Here is a 19,758-nt window from a genome sequence, read left to right as displayed (position 1 = left end):
GATATTGAATCATAATGGAGCAGACCCTTAGTTACCTTGATGAATATTTAGGCCAGGATTTCCTGATGTGACTACCAATGGCTGGGATCTGATACTTTGAACTGTGCCTTATTTACTGGAAGTGCTGAATACCTGTTTTTCTGAAAACTGGGCTCTGTGGACATGACCTGTTCTGACTTTTAGTTGTAAAGCTAAATGCTCCACATTTAAATGCTGCAATCTCCTGAGACCACACAATGCTGCTTTCAAAAAACACAAGTATATGTGTTAGCCTTTAGATATTTGTCTAGGATATAGAAAACAGTCTTTATAACCAAATTTAGTTCTGGGTTTCCACATTTCTACTGGATATCTACCGGGATTAACAGGATGAAAGATTTATTCACACCTCTTTTTCTTTGCTGTTTTCTGTATTTTCTACTGTCAGGCTTGTGGGTGTGCTCCTGCTGAGCAGGGCAGGTGATTGCTCTCAAACAGTTCCAGTGCAGTTGGTTGGTGGCTGCATCTAGCACAAGCCTCTGTTGACAACTACATCATGTTATTGGCAATGAGCATCTATTTTTGGTTTGGGTTGTTGATTTTTTAGGGTTTTTGTTTTTTGAGGTAAAGAACTTACAGGAACTGCAAATTCTCTGTTGTGCCTTAAGGTTTGCCTTCATCTTTATGTTCTTCTAGGGAATGATGGGTTCCCACGTGAGCCGCAGTCATCATCCAAATACCACTTTCCCCTGGCCTTTCTGAAGTACCTGATGCCTTGGAGCATTCACATATGTATGAGGTACTTCACTATCTCATGGCTGAGGTCAAGAAGTTTGGCTGTTATCAAAGTAGAATCATTAAAATAGGACTTCTGATAGTATGGAATTATAAGTAGCATTAGCAACAAGATGTGATTCAAATGTTATGGACACTGCAGTTTTGAATTGCAATAAGCAAAGAAGATCTTTTTTTTTTTTTTTTTTAAATTATGTGCTGCAGGATATAAAAGGGCAAGCAGTTTATCTCACAGGACCATGAGCTGCCTTCAGTTTGCACATGCAGCTTACATTGGTGGGAGTCCCAGTGTATTCTGAGGACTCAGTCCAAACCTGACAAATCTCTTAAGGGGAAGTGTTCAAATAGGAGCCATCCAATTTGTTTGCTGCTCTAAACTGGAAATTAGCACATTTAAAATGGCTAAACTCAGCATGCACGTGGATCTCTCAGGCCTCACCACTCTCACAGGGAAGAATTTCTTCCTAATATCTAATCTAAACCTGCCCTCTGCCAGTTTGAAACTCCTTTATCCTATAAGTACATGTCCTTGTCAAACGCTCCTCTCTGGCTCTCTTATATCCCCCTTTGGGTACTGGAAGGTGCTATAAGCTTCTCCCAGAGCCTTCTCCTCTCCAGGTGAACAACCCCAACTCTCACAGCCTGTCTCCATAGCAGAGGTGTGCCCGCCCTCAGAGCATCTGATGTTTCTATGTTCATTTACATTTTGCCACTGTAGAATGTTCTTAGACTTTTATTCCCACCTGAGAAGGATGATGTTGCCTTTGCTCCTGGTCAGGCACTGATTAACACTGTGCACTACTTTTGTTTAACCTGCCTAGGCTTTCCAAAGATGGTAAGAGACATAATTTCCAAGAAAACATCACTCCTTTCTTCTTCCAAGAAAACATGGTGAGTCCTTTTTCATTGATTCTACAAGATGAAAATTTATCCATTATGAATTTAGAGAAGTTTAGAAATTGCAGAAACAGTATTATTATTCCACAATTGATTTGTTTCACTGCTCTGTGTTCGTGAGGGCCACCAGTTCACTTCCAGGGAAGTGCGGCTTGGCTCCAGCTGTAATTCATAGCCATTGCCTCAGCTCTCAGCATCGGGGTTGTTTAACCTTGAGGCTGCTCGTGCTCTATCAGAGGTGGTGCCTCATGTGCAAATGTGCTGCTTTGGAATGCAGAGATCGTACCTGGAATGTCCTACCTTGCAGACTGCATTAAGTTTTCTAGAAGGTGAAGCATTATTTTCCATGTCTCTCCTGGGATGTATCGAGAGCCTACTGAATTCTGTAAAGACTTGGTATTTAGTTAGCTTACCAGTCTCTAGCTATTATCAGATACCAAAGGAAATACATAATGCAGCGCACAAAAAAGAAATGATGTTTCAGCATTATGTAAAAATCACTGTTGTTCCACTTATTTGAGATGTTCTATGAGTGCCAAAAAAGGTCTTTTGGCATCTTAAGTAAGTCTTATTCATTTCCACATCCAGAAATATTTCCTGGTTGTGGGAGCACCAGATGCTGTCAAGAATCATGGGTTAAAAAATGTAGAGTCATAGGTCTGACTTGAGAATGAGCAATTTCAGACCCAAAGGAGGCTAGAAACATTTGGGATATTCAGACGTGGAAAATACTTTTTTTTTAATTTATTTAATTTTCCTTTTTTTTTTTTTTTCCTTTTCTCATCTCACCAAAGAAATAGTGTCTGAGCTCTCACAGAAGTTCATTGCTCAGGCTCAGGCAGTGACCAGGTTTTATCACTTCACAGTTCACATTGCCCCAGCTGAAGACAATGAGCCACAGCAGTTTTAAATGCTCTTAAAGTGACTTTATATTCTATCTGAAAAGCAAGGAGCAGCTCTCGTTAATCTAGCTGGAAATTTTCTGAAGGCTTTTGCTTCTATTGAAAAAGAAGGTTCATTGAAACTGAAGCATGTGGAAACCCACTGAACCTCTGACAAATTTCTAATGTAGGTAGGTTTTAGGGTCCTTGAAGCTATTGGATTCCCTGCCATCTACTTCCCAGCTCTCTGGTTTCCTAGTGCTATTGATGCTTTTGGGGGAATAATTGTTGCAGTGGTGGGGAAAGAGGTACTGAACTCTTTAAAATAGTTTTTCTGCAGTTCATAAAAGTAAAAAGTAGTTCATAACCTGCCCTCACCTCGACAGCCTCAAAATTTTGCACCACATTTATTCCAAATATGAAATTTTCCATATGGGGAGTTATTTTGGCACAACTTTAGACTTCAACTTTCTGCACTAATTGCAAAGCCACTTTGTTGGCTTCCTATAGACTAGCTTATAAGCATTTTTCAGGGTAATTAAATGGTTTAAGTAATTCAGCTGATCCTGTACATAGTCTTATTTACAGTGTAATTAGGACCATTGCAAGAAGTGTGCAAGCAATTAGTGATTTAATCCTGGTGAAGAATGCTTTGAGTTTCAGGTTTGGCTTTTTGTGCTTTTAATCCTTTCACACCTACCTCTCTAAGAATGATGGTAAAGGAATACACAATGTGTTTAAGATTATCTCAAGGAGAGAACTCCAGTTTGGGGAGCATAATTGCTTTATATTTGCATGGGCTGCAAATGAAATAGTTTTTCTCTACACTGAGCAGTGTCACCTTGTCTTTCAACAGGTACTTGGGATTCCTGGTTTCCTCTTCTGACTTAGACATTGATTCACTGTCTGGCCTTAGGTAATCTATTATCACACTTTCAAATTTATGTGCCTGTAGCTACATTCAGATACCAAAAGGAGTGACTTAAGGACTGTCAAAAAGCAAGTAATTTATGGAGTTATGTAACAGTAGAACACAACCCCAGCTCTGCAAAAGCTAAGGATATTTAATTTTGTACTGATTAGAGCTGTTCACTTAAACTCTTGCATAACATTTCATAGGTAGGGGGACTGGGCATCTAATTTGAAGTATCAAATTTTGAATGTTCTGTCACTCTCTAAGAATGTCATTTTGTTTTCATGTGAAATATTTCCTTTTAAGCCATTTCTCTGATTCCAGGGTTATTTTTTTCCCATATTAGGCCTGTAACCAGCAATTACAATGTCTGTTGACTGTGTGTGAGTAGAGAAAAGCTGATTACGTAATGAAATGATGCTATGACAGCTGTTTGTAAGAAAAAGGAAATAGGAAAGATTCTTCAATGAAAAATGCACAAACATGTTGGTTGCACTTCTCCATAATGAATAACCTTTTAGAAAAAAAGGCCACCTGTATTAACTCTCCTTCTCCACAGATCCCTTGCTCTGACATTACCAAAAAGCAACTTGTGAGATGTCAAAAATTGTCCTGCTAAGAAAAAAACCCAGTGCACACATTTCTCACATTTCCATAGCAGGGAAGAAGAATTAGAATATGTATGCATTTATCCATATAGATGGCTTGCAAGTGACTTTAGTTTTATCCTCAAGTTAAATAAGTGCTGTAGACCAAAGGTGCTGGTGTAGACAGGCAGGATAAGTTTCTGAAGAAAGTCCCTCTGGGATGGAAATAATGATCATGCCTGTGTGAACAACTTCCAGCCATTCCACCTTTTATGTACCCGTTAGAGTACAAGCACCTTGGACTGCAAATTACACATATGCCCTCCTGTAGTTGATATTCCCTTTGCTCCCTAGGTTCATTTTCAAGAATAGGTCAGACTTTTCCCAGCCTCAGTAAAAAATTAATTTATACCTTAAAATGATCAGAAATTTTCTCTTAAAAAATACATTACTTGATTTAATTCGATGTTTTTTGAAATAAGTTAAATGCAGTTTCCTGATTTCCTGCATATTTAAAATTAGGACCCTTTCTTTTAAATTGCTTATGATGTTTAATAAGCAAATCAAGACATACTTAAACTCTAATTAAAGCTCAGTGGAAATGCAGGAGAGTAATGGACATAGGACAGGCAATCATCTGAAAATTGAAAAAGCGGTGTATTACAGAAAAAGTTTGACAGAGTTTTATTTTCAGAAGGCAGATACAATTGCTTCTACTGCATCAGTTATCAAGAATTTTAATAATTAGGTTCAGTATAATTAACCATTAAATCAAGGAAGTTGTATTTTTGTTCCTTGGTAAGGGGTTTCAATATTTCTTTATTCACAGTAAGAAACAGTTATATCTTTGTTTTAAATTACTCTAGAACAGCTTATTTATATTCCTGAGCATGAGTAAATTTTACAACCCTCAATATTACATTTTTGTTGTTTTGTATGATCTTAATTCCAGTTCCTGTCAACGAACTCCTCTTAGGTTGGATTCAAACTCATGTTATGTCTTTGTGCATTTGGCCAGGCCAGCCTGGCTGGAATCCATCTGGCTTCATATGGCTTGTGCCATTCCCTATACCTGGGTGTCAGGCCCCTCTAGCTTTTCATAATGTGCTTTTTTGACAGTTCTAAATGGTTCTGTAGCCTGTTCTTACTGCTTCTTGTGCCCTTGGATTATTAGCCATACATCTTTCTCTTGCTTTCTTTTCTTTTTCTTTCTTTATTTATTTTTCACCTCTTTTCTCCTAATTTTTTCACTGACTGTATGATTGCAGTAGCAAACATGTTGTGAAACAAAGTAAAATGGTTTTGCTGCTGGTGTGGTTTCAGAAAGTTCTGTTATTTGGGAATTTGGCTTATGCAGAAACAAGGAAAACAAACAAAAATCTGAATACTCCCTATATGTTACATGCAGAGTCCTTTTAAGTGTATTACTAGAAAACAAGAATTTTCTAGCACTCCCTACTCATCAGTATGATTCCAAAGAATATGATTATATTTTAGTGGAGAGTGGGATAAATAATGAAAAAATCCACCCATTTTTTAAGGAATGTAAAGCAGGAGATTCTTGGGAAAAGAAACATCCATATATTTCTCAGCTCTTAAACATTACATGATTAACAAGAAAAAAATATTTTCTAATTAATAAAATAAAATTTATACATTCAAGTTAATGCAAAGTTCATTTTAGAAATAATTTGATTAGTGTTATTTAACCCAGTTCTAATAACTGTATTTCTTGTCAAACCAGTCAAGGAGTATCTGACAGTTATTAATAATGTGAAAGTTGTGTTAAAATAAACAGGGGAAATTAATGTGAGGTGCAAATAAATGCAATTTTGTTTGATTTCCTTTTGCTGAAGTTAGTTCTCCAGGAATTTTGCTGGAATTCAGGATTGATGCTTGCAATTTGTCTTACGTTGCAGAAAAGTTGTATTCAGCAGATGGAAGGGCTCTGATGAATGCAGCACTTAGTTTTTTCTGCAATCCAATAAAACTGGAACGACACTGTGTGAATCTGGGAGCTCTCGTAATCTGTGAGAAGTCAGGAGAGATTGTATTACAGTAATTGACTTCAGTAGGATGGAGACTTCCTCTAACAATTCCATGGGGCTTCCAGTATTTTTGCAGTCTATTTTAAGACATGTGCCCACTGGTGGGAGTAGTGCTTCTAATCAAAATGGGCTATATTTTATTCAGACCTTGGAGACCAAGTAGGTAGAGCTAATTGGCTTATAACTGACCTGCTTAAAGGATGTCAAAATTGGCTGTTGGCTGTTCCTTTATAACATTAGTTTGATTGACTAAGAGTCTGGCAGCAAGATATGAAATATTATGAATCCAATTCATTAAAATTGTCCCCATTTTAGATCATTACATATTTTCAGAACAAATGGAACATACTTGCAGTATAAAAGAAATATGGATCTGTAAATTACTAACCCATCAGCCACCTCCTTCTCCTTCTGTTCCCCTCCCCAAAATAAAAAACTCCAGTTGATCACATGAAAATAAGGGGAGAGAAGTGGGACATAAATTTTTCTCGTGGTACTATACAAAATAAGTGTCTTTAAAAAAAATAAAGAGGAGTATTCTGGGCTTGATTTGCTTCCAAGTTATCTGGTTGCCTGTCATGCAAGGACTCAGTTCAAGAGCACTGTGCATGAAGAACTATCATTACATCAGAATTCTGCCTTTCTCTCTATGGGGTGGATAATAGTTTTATTTCACCTTTTCTGAGTCACTGACTTTTACTCTGCTAGGTGCACAGCTGCCCTTTCTCAGGTGACGGATCTCATCCCACTGTTGGTAAGATGCAGTTCTGACCGTGGCATAACCACAGGATGGTTAGATGAAAGATTCATGTACTGTTTGCAGGCTGAAGAAACTGCACCCCACCATGCCAGGAGGATGGGGAATTGGGAAGTTGCAGTGTCTCTCATGGACATGTTTTGTACACTTCACACCCACTCTTAGACACTGCTATCAGCATAAAGGCAGGACCTACAGGATTGTTCTAGTTATAAAAATTAGTGCTGAAACTTGGTGCCTGGGTGTTTCCCCACCTGGTTACCACAGGGGGTAACACTCTTGCAGAGACCAAGTGTTGTTCCTCTGAATGCAGGAGGAGGTGGGGCTCTGCTCGTCATTCATCATTCAGGTGGTGATTATGCTGGAAATCATCTCATGGAAGTTTGCTTTGGGCCACAATCCAACTGCTGCATTTTCCAATGTCCTTGGCTTTCTCCTCTCCCCAGGTCCTTGGCTCTATCCTTTTCAAACAGGTTCACTCAGCTCTGTGTAAAAGCAGCCACAGACCCTGCTTTGTTTGGGCACTGCTGCTGCTGTGTTACGCCTTGTTTCATAAGGGTATTCTTGTGTGTGTACACAGGTAATATTAATATCTTTTACATTCACCAGTTCCCATGAAGGGTAGTTTAAAGCACATCTAGCCATGGTGCTGTGCTCTAAGTTGTGCAAAGCAGGCTCTGTTCTTCACAAGGTGTTTCACATGTGCCCCGTGCCACAGAGGTCTGGCTACATGAGCCTGCAACCCCTCCAGCTGTGACAGAAGTGCTGCAGCAGAAGGGATGAACCTTCTGCAGATGGGAGAAACCTTCCATGGCAGGGCCTGGGTGCCTTTACAGACCCTGTGCAGGGCACTGCATGTGCTGAGCTTTCCAAAGGCAGTCTGTGCCCTGCCTGCATCTCCTCCACTGCCAAGGGAAGCTGCAGCCATGAGGAGGAGGAGCATGGTGTGTGCTACAGTGACTTTAAGAGGTGAAGGTGCGTCAATCTGTCCTTCAGCCAAAAGTTTCTGTTTTTTTCCTGCAGAATTATGGTACAGAGAGAGCTAAACTTGCATTACAGCACACCTGTTTGCCACCTAAATCTGTTACACAGAACACATACAATTTATGGTGCTGCAATAGTGAACTCCATGTGAATGTGAGCTATGCATCTTATCCAAGCCTTTGGAGTTGTTCATTAATACAGATTGTTGTTTGTTCATTTTGGCAAAGCTCAGAAAATCCTACAGGGGCCAAAAGCAACTGAAATCCTCATTACCTCTAGCAGCAAATGATGCATTCATCATCTTTAAGCTGAAAAACACAGTCCTTTTTTCTTTTTTATACTCAAAATAGCTTTTTCAGGTTCTGAATTTGGGAACAGAAGGCTCAACATAATGAGAACCAGTCTTCTGAAAGAGGCAACATGCTAGGGAGGATTTGTCTTTCATGCTTTTGCTTTGTTGTTTTTTGCTAATGGTACATTGCTGTTCCAAGCACTGCAAGTTTCAGGGATGTTGCTGGGTGTTTATGTTCATCTATGTGTTCCTTAGCAAATTCTTTGACAGTTGGTAAATTGAATATCATTCTTGCTCTGCCTCATGCCTCTTCCACAGCAGTTACCCCTGGAATGATGTGTCTCTGTCATGCTCCATTCCCATCCTTCACATTTCAAATCTCTATTGGTATGTAGGGGGCTCAGATAGAAGTCTGGCACCATTGCAAAAGCCTTGTAAATATTATAAGGAGGAAAAAAAAATACAACTAAAATTAGGATGTCTCTTGGAAAACTAAATTTAACCTGTGGTAATGTCCAAAAACTCCTTGCTTTTGCTCCATTTTCTGAGTTGAAAGGTTCCTAATTGTTCTTTTCTATGGTGATTGGCTAAATTTGAAAACAAAGCCACAGCAGCCAGCATAAAGTAGTGCTTATTTTAAAGAAGGAATGATCTGCTGCTCTTTTTCACAGCACAGTGGGACTTTCTTTTCCCTTGACTTTGGCTTGGAGGTAAACTTTGCACTGAGCCTTGCAGCCAGGCTCTGGGGGACAGGGGAAGAGGCTTTGATAGATGGTGATGAGCAGAAATTTCAGACTGAACATTCTAGTGCCTAAATTAGTTGCAATTATGAAAGCAACACAGCTCACTAGAGCAACGTATGCTTGTAAGGGTATTCTCAGTTCTGTCTAGTACATTCTTTAACTGAGCTGAACCATGCTGTCTCCCTGTATTTCATCCAGCCTTTCCAGTGCTTTGTTTTCCTGCAGAAAATTTAGATTCTTTTTGTCATCCAGTCCAGTAAATGCTGCTTTTTTTACATTGTAAACAATGGGAAACTACTGGATAGATGCTAGAAAGACCAGTGACTTGCCTCCAGTCTTCCTTCTGCCCCTCTAAAGTACTACTTCTCCCCATGTCAAATTTATGTTGCTTTCCATGATTCACATGGACTGAGGACCAAAAATCAGATAAATTCATCTGTTTGAATTTTATGCTCCCTCGAACCATTCTTACTGATTTGAGGCCTTGATATTAATCATCATCTCACAGTATTTCTCTTGTCTCCTCCCTGTCTACCACATCCCCTTTCAAATTTTGCTGAAAGCTCATTTAGTTTTTTCACCACCATCTTTTCTCCAGCACTCTGCACATCCTACCTTAACTGGATTGTCCTTTTTTCATCTGTCTTATGTATTTATGGCTGGAATATGTCCTTTGCTGTACATTAAATCCTTTGGTGCTCCCAAGCCAGCCTTGGCTGTCTGAATTTAATGAGGGTTGTGTAGTTGTTGAAGTCGTAAGTTATCTTAGCCTGATTTTTCAACTGTCTGCTTTTGGACTACTAGTTTATTATTTTCCTGATGTGGTGTGGATAAGGGTGCCCCAAAGGCTGCTCCTTAGAGCAGGCATCTCCTTCTCTGAAGGCTGTGGCTCATCTGGTGCAGGGCTGCAGCTGCTTCCCTCTAGCTCTGCGTTTAGGTTACAGAGTGGGACATTCGTAGTGGGAACAATTCTCAAGGAAAGGTTTGTGTCTCCTGAGCATCTCCAGCATGCAGGGAGGAACATCCACAAGCAGAATGAAACTAGAAGCATGCTTAGAGTTGTGAGTAGCCTATCCCTTTTACAGACTAAAGAGAGGTCATGAACAGCGAGGATTGTGATCCTGACAGTTCCCATGCAGCTGCTTTCAGTGCAGGGTGTGAGCAGCATTGCTTTCCTAATCCTGTGGAGTGATTGCCTCTCCTCAGGAGGAGCTGAAGTTCTTCTGCAGTCATGGAAATTGTTCCTATTTGCAAACTATGGAGGAAGATCAGAACTGAAATTTGAAATTTTATTAATCATCAGGTAATCAAACCTAAATTGAAAAATCCAAAAGTGTAGTCAGGCATTGCAAGAATCTAATTACACATCTTCTCACAGTGTAAAATAAAATCCCTATAGGATAATTGAACACTTTTTATTTACCTGTATGTGTTCTTAAATTCAACTAAACTGGCAACACATCAAAAGAAGTCCTTTCAGGTATTCTGCTTGAGTCCTTGACTGTCCCTTATAAAACACACTGCACTGCTGTGGCACAAATAATTACCAATGTGCTCTGTGACTCCTCGTGCACATCTTGAAGGTAATTCAGGAGACTTCTGTGTGATAATGAGGTACAGTATCTCAGCCTCAGCCAGCTCATTGTCAGAACGAGATCCATTGTTAGTAACTGATGGTAAGAGAAGATGTGAGGCACTGTACAGCTTTCTTCTTACTGTTTTCAGGTGTAACAAATATGTACAGTTCCCAGATTTACAGGGGAGCTGTGATCAGATAATTTACAACAAAAAGTGCTGTCCTTTCACCTGTGTTTTCCTTCTATGTCCTCTAACAGTATCATGAGAGACTGTAGTTAGAGTAAGACAGTATTTTTAAAAGTTTGTTTATGCAGAGTTGTAGTATGGAACACAATATTGATTAATCATGTTATAATATTACTAAGCAGCTTAGGTCTGAATATGGAGCTCATACAATATGGAACAAACACATTGGTGCAATCTGGGGGTCTAATGCGGATACTGAGCTAATATGAAAACTAGCTGGGTACTGTGTGCCTTTTTTTTGGGTGCAAATGATGGAATAAAACTTCAGGTTGTTGGGGAAAAAACATTTTTATCTGAGATACCTTTCATAGGTATGCTATGATTGTATAAAGCAATTGTGGTTCACTGGGGACTCCTAGTTGTCATCAGTGTTTTAGTAAAAAGTGCACAGTGTCCCTGAAAAGTGCTGTGGAGGCCAGGGTCTGTCCCTCACCCTGCCATGGACCTGCACTGCAAGCACACACAAAATGCTTCAGCTCACTGTGAGCTGGGATTACCCCTTGCTGAATAAAGAAAAGAGCAACCACTTCCCAAGGGAAGTATTTTTGGATCCCTCGTGGTATCACAGTTTGTTGAATGGTCACTAAAGGTCTGATCATTCAGACAATAATGAATTTTTCCTTAGTCTCATTGGTATGTACTTTAAAGCCAGTTTAAAGTTTTCATTTTTTTCAAACTATACATTATGCTGCTGTTCCTTTTCCTTGTGTTTCCTTTTCTCTTCTTATCTAATAGGAGGGATATGTGGGAGACAGTTTTATCTGGCACACAGTACTCTGTCTATTGAACTAAACAATCAAGAGAGGAAATAAATAGGCATTTAGAGATTCTTGGAATTTTCTAAAGACAATATATTGGTCAGGGGCTGGTTTTGTCATTTCTGGTTTAGTACAGTATATACTTTGGTCCTTTGGTGCCCACTCTCCCTTTCAGTCTTCGGCGTGCCTCTCCTAAAAGCAAAGTTATTTTCAAAGCTGTTATGATAGCACAAGCTGTCCTTCTTGAATACATGGTGCTAGTTATTCAGTCCCTACATGAAGAAGTTGGGGTTTTTCCCTCTGCTCTTCTGTGCCCTCATTCAGGTGAGATTTGGATACACTGGTCTTGCTACAGCCTGTGGGATGATATTTTGTTGGGTCAGGATTTTGTTATGTTTTCTTTTCCCTCTTGCTCTACTGAAATTACTTGCTCAGAAAGCTGCCTTCACTTTTGTGAGCAGTCCTGGCACCTAGAAATGGCACTGCCTCTCCCCTCACTCCTGATCCCAGACCCACTGGGGAAACGTCAATGCTGAATGTCTTCATCTTTGTCAGGCTGAAAGGCTGCTTCATTTAAGTGCAAATTTCTTCCTGAGCAACTTGACCTCGGCTTACCTGGAGCCATAATATGAACTTTTGCAAGTAAATGTGTATAACTTTTAATAAATCAAAGCACTTGTAAGCCAAAAAGCCTCAGGGATCCACAGATCTTTTTTGATTTTTTTTTTTTAAAGACAGCTTGTTCTTTTGCTCTCTACTGAAATTATCTGGAAGTCCTGAGGTAATTACATTCAGCAGAAGTGGGGATATGAAGAGGACACCTATACTGCTTTTTCTGCTTTTCCTTTCAGGATGGTGACTTGTCTCTTTCCATGTCAGTGAGCCAAACTCTGTTCTAGACAAAATGAAACCCCAAGGTCAGCTGAATGTGAATTTAAGGTGTCAAGCATCAGACACAGCTCTGCAAAGGCTGATTTCTAGAATCCATATGGCATTATGAGAACATTTCACTGAAGTGTTCAATCTGTGTGTCATGGACACAGAGGTTTTGATAGACTTAAATGACAGATGCCCTTCTAAAATAATCTGGCATGACAACCTGCTCAGCGTGAATCACTAGAATTTGATAAATTATGCTTCTCTCAACCAACATAATTTTTAATTGAGCTAGAAAAGAGGATTTTTCAAGGCATCAAATGTTGAAACCTCCCTGTATGCCCAATTTAATAGTCAATTATCCACACAAAATACGTTTTCTTTACATCTAAACATAAAAGGCTGATGGTTTCAAAATCTGAATTTTCTGCCTTTGCCTGAAGAACTCTTTATGATCAGGAACCCACCCACTTCTCACTTTTATGTTATACATGACACTGCCAAATAAATTTTCTTCATTATTCTAATTTGTCAGAAAAATTTGTGCAGACCAGGTATGGTGCTGCAGGAATAGCCTCTCCATCTTAAAGTATAGAACAGCTCTTTATGTTTCCATTGCTACACCATGCTTACACGTCCATTTTCATCTCTCAAGGACAATCCATTTCACAGGCACCCCAGTAGCCTGAAGTATTTTGAAGAAAGAATGGGGTATAAAATTTCTGGTGGAAAATTCTAACACAGTTATTGTTCCTTCACTACTGAAGCCAAAATACCATTTCAGAGGGATTTGAAAAGAATAGTGTGTTATTTCACTGTACAGATGTAAATAGTGCTGTGGCTAAATCATCACTCCTTGTTGGGTAAGGCTTGGCAAGCAGGGTTTGACAGTCTTGGGTGCAGTAATTTTCACAGAAGGCAATGGCAAAGAGTAGAGCACCCACAAATCTCGTATCCTGACACAGCAGAGGCAAAAGCACGCAGAGCTATGGGACATCCTCTGGTTGAGCTTGCACTGCTCACCCTGGTGGCAGCAAGCTTTGATTTAAGGATCTGTCCCACTAATTCCAGGGTCAGATTGAGACTGACATGTTAAATTGCTACAATGAAGCATCCACAATAAGAATATTCAGCTTTTTTTCATCCCGTTAACCGTTTATTGAGAATTCATCTCATTTGATAATTACTGTGAGTTGAATACACCAATAGGGATATTTTATTCCAATACAGGTGTTATCTCTGCTTCTCTTTGCCTCACCTTTAAAATATCTATAATTAGATTTGGAAAGAGAGTCTTTCATTCTTAAACTTATTGGAAAAAATGTATTGCTGTATTTCATACATAAGTAAGACCAATTAAATTCTTCAAGATAATGCTGTTCTGAACTTGCATCTGTTTTTGGAACATTAATTATATTCTGTGATGCTTCCTGTGAAAAATCAGAGACAGATACAAGCATTATATGCATTAATTAAATCTGAGTTAATATTTTTGGTCAGAGCTCTGCAGTATATACATGGATGTGTTTGCTGGTTAATATTGTCTGTATTTTCCTATTAATTAAATGGAGTATATTGATTTTTATGCATACTAGAAAGGCTTGATTCAGTCAGGTCAAAGTTAATTTCTGTCCAGGTTATCCAAGATCAAACTCTGTTTTACACAGAGCAGAAAAAATATGTAGGTGCAACAAAGACAGGCTCTGAGAAATGTTAAACTGAAGGTCTTGTTGGCTGTTTTTCTGCAATTTTTCATGGAGTTTTGCTGGTTTGTTTGGGTTTTTTTTTAAGTCAAATCTCTAAAACTCTCAGTTTTTATCCCAAACTAAATATGCTGTTAGATTGTCCTTTTTTATCTCTAAACAGTGCTGCAATTTTTCATCTTCATTTCTTTTTGTAAACTTAATTCACGGGCAGGTTTCCTTTTGCAACACTTTCACCGAGTTAGTCCACGAGGTTTTATATTTGTGCTCTTCATTTCCATTTTTATAAGGACATCATGGAAACTATAGTGTCAGCTAGGAAGCTGAGCATATAGATGAGACTGTGAGCATGAAATATTCATGCTACATCTCCCTGAAAGCCTTGCATTGAAGTATAAGGGCTTGTTTTCTTTCCCTTTCCCTCATCCCCCATTATTTTACACTGAAAAATTGGTATTATCTCAAAAATAAACTGGGTCAGGAAGACACAGGATGTGCAGATCTTTCTGTTCTTTGGCAGGGCATTGCTTCCAGCAGATGTGGGAAGAGAAACTCCTGAAAATCTCTTTGGCCACCCTCATGCCCCTGCCCTGTGTGTCAGGAGGAGGCAGCTCAATGATATTTACCCTTCACTTGCTCATTTAACCTTCTGTATGTTTTCAGACTGAAATCTATTTTTAATTTGTTGAAATGACTTGTTGCAAAAAATTACAGTTCTGTGTGCTTGTGATATTCAGCCATTTCAGTCTGAAATTCTCATGAAAATTTTAACTCTCTTTGCAAACTCTTGTGCTAGGTAATATGAATTTTTTTTTTTTCTGGGACAAATTTATTAACATTTAAAAAATAAATTGGCTTTGAATGCAAGGATATTCCATTTAGAAATTGTAATAATGAAAATCTGTGACTTTCTTCATTCTCCTGAATGATTCTTTAAAAATCACAGTGTTCCTGGTGACTAAATTGTGAATGTGTGCTGAAACATTTTTTTTCCACTGGAAATGTATTAGTTGAAATTTTTTTACCAGGTTTATTTATTTAATTATGTATTCTTGTGAGCATATTCTGGAATTATAACCCTAATGTACTTATAACATATTTGAGGATGTGACTGGAAATATTTTGATTTATAACATAGAAATTCATTCCGATTTCCATTATTTGGGAAAAATCTCGCTGTTTTCTGGGAATTCAAGTAATATACTGCCTGAAAGACCTTCAGATCTAACTACTGTAAGCAAGTAAACTTTTTCAGCTATTCTTCTAAATAAGCAAACCAGGTTTTCTTTTACTGGTATGGTGCAGAACAAAAATATTGAACAAATATAATTGCGTAATTTACAATAGTTAAGTCATTGGGTAAACAGAGGTGCCGTTATAGGCATTTTTGATGGAATTTGAAAATGAACCTGAATATCTTGGTGACTTATTTGTCCTTTTTCCTCTGGGGTTAGTTAGATGCTGTCAGTCATTATTTATGAATATATGGAAGTGTGCCACTGAGTTACACAACCTCTTAGTGGAATTAGTCCAGAATTATCCATTATCTGTTCTTCATTAGAAAACTTGGGAATTAAAATTGGTTATGTCTGTTTTCTAAGAAGTAAACTCACCGTAAGATTAAGAGGAAAGATTTTTTCGTGCTTAAAAGCTGCTCCATGGGAGACTGAGTGCTGCTGCTTTCCTTGTGTTCCTTAGCTGGGGAATGTGTTGCATGTTGCATTTCTGAATTTACTGGGAGGAAAGGTGGTCCCACTGTCAGGGATGGGTGGCTGCCCAAACATCCAGTGTGGTAGAGCAGGGGGGACATGCAGTCCTGTAAAAATGAGCAGTGACCTTTGTGTATCAGGGTGTGGGATGTGCAAAAACTTCTGCTTTTCTGATGTTTCCTGATGGCTCAAAATTTATAAAAAGAGATAAAATTTATAAAAGAGATCAGCTTTCTATAGTTTCTACCATAATGTTCCTGTTCTGTGTATCCCTTTTTCACATTTGTCTGTTTGCAGGAAGAGAATATCTCTTAAACTGTTGGTTATTACTACTGAATTTTCCCATTTTGAAAGTCTGCTTTACTCTTATAATGAAAGACCTATGTTAGTTTTCTCATGCTGTGGTCCTAAAGCTGATTTGATAGAGCTGACACGTTGTTTCAAGCATATTGAGTCTTGCATAGTTTTTGCAGTCACATTTGAAATGATCCCTCAAGTAATCAAATATTGCCCATGTTAGACCTTAGCAAAGCAGAGGAGAATAATCTGTACAAACTGTGCAGTTACTGATTGCCATCCCCTCCCCTCCAAATAATAAATAATTTACAGCTATCACATGTTCCTTCTACAGTTAAGTGTACAGGCAAGAAAAGAAACTATCTCCATTTCATCATTAGCTTAATCAAGGCAGTGTATCAGTAACCTGCAGTGAAACTGATTGCTGAAGAGCAGGAGCAGTTGATGGCTGCAGTAACAAATTATTTTTGAAGATTAGGCCTTTTGAATTTTAGTCAATTTTAACTAAGGTTCCTAAAAACTCTTCTTTTCTATTAGAAGTTATAGTATTTTGAAAAGGCTACCGGGGAAAACAATTTCAAAAATACTCCAATACCATAATATCCCTGTTCCTTTTCCTTGTTTGTTCCTGTGTGAAATAAGATTCTGTGAGCATTGCAGGAAAGGGTAACCTTAAAATCCAGCATCTCTGACTGGTGAGGGGCTGCAGACCCTCAAGGCCTGTTCTTGGCTGCCCAGCATAGAGGCAGCAATTCCAGAGTGCTGCTTTTTGTAACAAAATCTCTGGGTCTGCAGCTTTTCACTATGGAGTTTATAGCCAAAATTCAACATCTGAGTAAAGCCAAGGCTTCTGATTTCCAGCTGAAGGAGTGGGGTGTGAGCCAGGGAACCCAGACTCAGAGTCCCAGAGAGAAGATACCAAAACCACAGGGATGGGGACTCAGTTCACATCAGTCTCCCAACCAGCCAGGTGCTTATGGCTGCTCTTGCATAATTAAATTAATAAATTCACATAAATTAAATGTGAATGATAAGGAAGGATTATATTTTTTTGTTTGGGAGTCGTATGGATATTTGTGGTTTAGAGGCACAAAAGATGGAATAGCAGGAACTCTTCATGGGTCTATAAAAATGTTTTCACTACCCAAAAAACTTCAGAGCCGTGATTTGATTTTATCTGAATGTTTCCCCTAAATACTTTGCTTCTGGATGAAGAAAATGGTGGGTAACTGCACACTTCTCTTAGAATTATCCCCTTTCTCCTTCTTCTATAATAATCTATTTTCCCACCTTCTTCAAGACACCTTGTGGCCTTTTTGTTCCTCTGTCTATCTCCATTTTTATTTTTTAAATATTTTTTTACTTTCCAGAGTTTTAAGCCCTTGGGTTATAAAAGATGAAGAAGGCAGATCTGAAATGCTCAAGAGACTTCACACCCTGTAAAAACAGCAGTGAAAATCAAAATGGGAAAAAATTATGGAAAAGCACAATGCACAGGACCTAAAGGTTTAAAAAAGGCTTAAAAAGAGACTTTCAAAAACAAATTTTCCCTTTGAGAAATATTCCATCAAAATGTTTCAGCTTCTTTTATCTCCTGTGTCTTCAGTGAGTTATGTTTTAACACTGAAATAGTCCCTTGAGTATATATGAACTCAGAAATGAACAGGGAACTAACTAGAAATGCAGGATTCTATTTTGTTCTTAAGATGCTCAATTTTTTTTCCCCACTGGGATGCATATGCTGGATTTTTCTAATTTAGGGATACAGGTAAGTCTGGAGTAATGGGTGGCAGCTTTAATTTTCTATGACAGAGTTAATTCCTTGCACATGTTTTGATGCTTTCAGGCTTTTCTCAGTATCAAGTCACAACCATTTGCCTCATGTTTTATAGAACCAATACCATAAGATGTAAGAGTTCATCAAGATATTAACAGTATAATAGTGTCACAATAGCTAAAGCATTTTGGCTGCTAGAAATGATGATGACAAGCTCTAAAATTATAAATTAAAGTTACAGGAATGTGAAATATATTGACTAAAGATAAGCATATTTTCTGTGGCATGAGAAATAGACCGGTCAGGAGCAAATTCTGGGCTGCTTTACATTTCATAAAATCCCACTAGGCCAGATTCTAACCTAGATCAGATAAATATCAAATCAGAGTAGAACAGTAGAAATGAACCAGTTTATAGCCATTGAAAGAGAGATAAGAATCAAAGATGTTGATGTCACTGTAGCTGCAGCTGATACAATTCATTTCAGACTAAATAGAACACTAATGCCTTCACGTTCCTCTCTCTTACATGGAATGCTCCAGTTACGAATTTGAGCATCCCCAGGTAAGTTTCAGTGCAGAAATTTATTTGGAAAAGGGTCCGCTGAGGATTCTGTGCTAAGTTATCTAACAAAGAATAATTTAAAATGAGTCAATGTCTCATATGCATTACTGCCTTGCTGAACCTGCTGCAGGATTTGGTGAGGTGTGAACAAAGACTGCCTTGATACAGATAATCTTGTTTAACAGCAATGTTAAAACACTGAAAAAGGATTGCTGCTGGTGGATAGACTGAGGGAGGCTGATGGTGTGAGAAGACATGTGGGCACTTTTAATTATAGGAGTAGGGATGCCCTATCTGTGATGGAAGGCTTTAGTATGAGAATTGGATCTGAGAGTTTCGGGACCTTTACAAATGTTCTCAGCACTTTTGTGTTCACAGAGGTGATTTATGATTTTTATTGCTGGTTGGATTACAGCTAATGCAAAAGCACTGCACATACATAGAAGCCTAGAATCAGGGATTTATTGTTGGGTGTCCAAATAATGTCTGGATAGACCTTGAATTCAGAGCTGGTCCTAAAAATAAACCCAAGTAAGTTTGTATTTATATATAAATAATAAAAAGTGCCATTCTAAAACCACGAGAAAATATCTCTTATTTTCTCCTTTAAAATAAAAAGGCAGTGGTAAAATGCCATGGTTAAAAAAATGCCAAGGAGATGACTGGATGACCCTGATAAACCCCCTTTCCTAGTTGTTGGATAGATGTTCCCTAAACACAACCTTGTTTAGTGGGGTAGGACTCAGTGTGGGCTATCCCTCAGTGTGTAGGAAATGGGAAATCACAATTATTTATTGGGTCAAACACTTGATTTGCATTCAAATAGGGGTGAGAGGAACCCCATCGATTTGCCTGCCTGACTTATTGAAGGCTGAAGTTTTTATTTATGAAAGTTTCTAAAGCTCTTGGCTTCTCTCTCATCAACCTGAGCAGCTAGGGTGTGTTGGTGAGGGTAGTTCTGGTGCTCTCCTGCACCCTGCCCGTGCCACGCTGGGTACCACAGACCCCTCTGGCAGCACCTCTCACCACATCCATGATGGTCACAGCATGACCATCAAGACATTCTGCCAGCTGTAGAAATTCTGGGCAGAAAACAGAGAATAGGATCTCTTCACAGGTTTATTTTTTCTCAGAAGTAGCTCGCATTCTCACATTGTGTTTGAATTCCTGCTAACAGTTTTCTCAGAGTTTCTTCAGCAAAATGATGTATAAGTACTTTAATATTTCCAGGAGGAGACATTAGTGCACAAGGCAGTCAGAGGAGACAGGCAGGCAAATTTCCCTGGAGTGTAAATGATAACTCGGAGCCAGGAGATGACTTTTGTTCTAGCGAGAGAGTTATTTTCCCACCCTTTACGCACACCAGCCCTGGAG

General features: G+C 38.7%; 1 long non-coding RNA gene across 5 annotated transcripts in view; it reads left to right on the top strand.

Annotated features, from left to right (window-relative positions):
* The window catches only part of LOC125330870, a 121,866-nt gene that overhangs the window by 41,010 nt on the left and 61,098 nt on the right, over nt 1-19,758 (top strand). For 4 of the 5 annotated variants that reach the window (XR_007205737.1, XR_007205735.1, XR_007205738.1 and 1 more), the window contains exons 2-4: nt 676-778; nt 1,596-1,665; nt 3,409-3,468. This is a non-coding gene — a long non-coding RNA (uncharacterized LOC125330870). The remainder of the gene's footprint in view (nt 1-675; nt 779-1,595; nt 1,666-3,408; nt 3,469-19,758) is intronic. The other variant, XR_007205733.1, reaches the window with a different exon arrangement.

This window comes from Corvus hawaiiensis, chromosome 10 (genome assembly GCF_020740725.1).
Source record: "Corvus hawaiiensis isolate bCorHaw1 chromosome 10, bCorHaw1.pri.cur, whole genome shotgun sequence".
NCBI lineage: Eukaryota > Metazoa > Chordata > Aves > Passeriformes > Corvidae > Corvus > Corvus hawaiiensis.
This window is presented reverse-complemented; position numbering and strand designations above follow the sequence as displayed.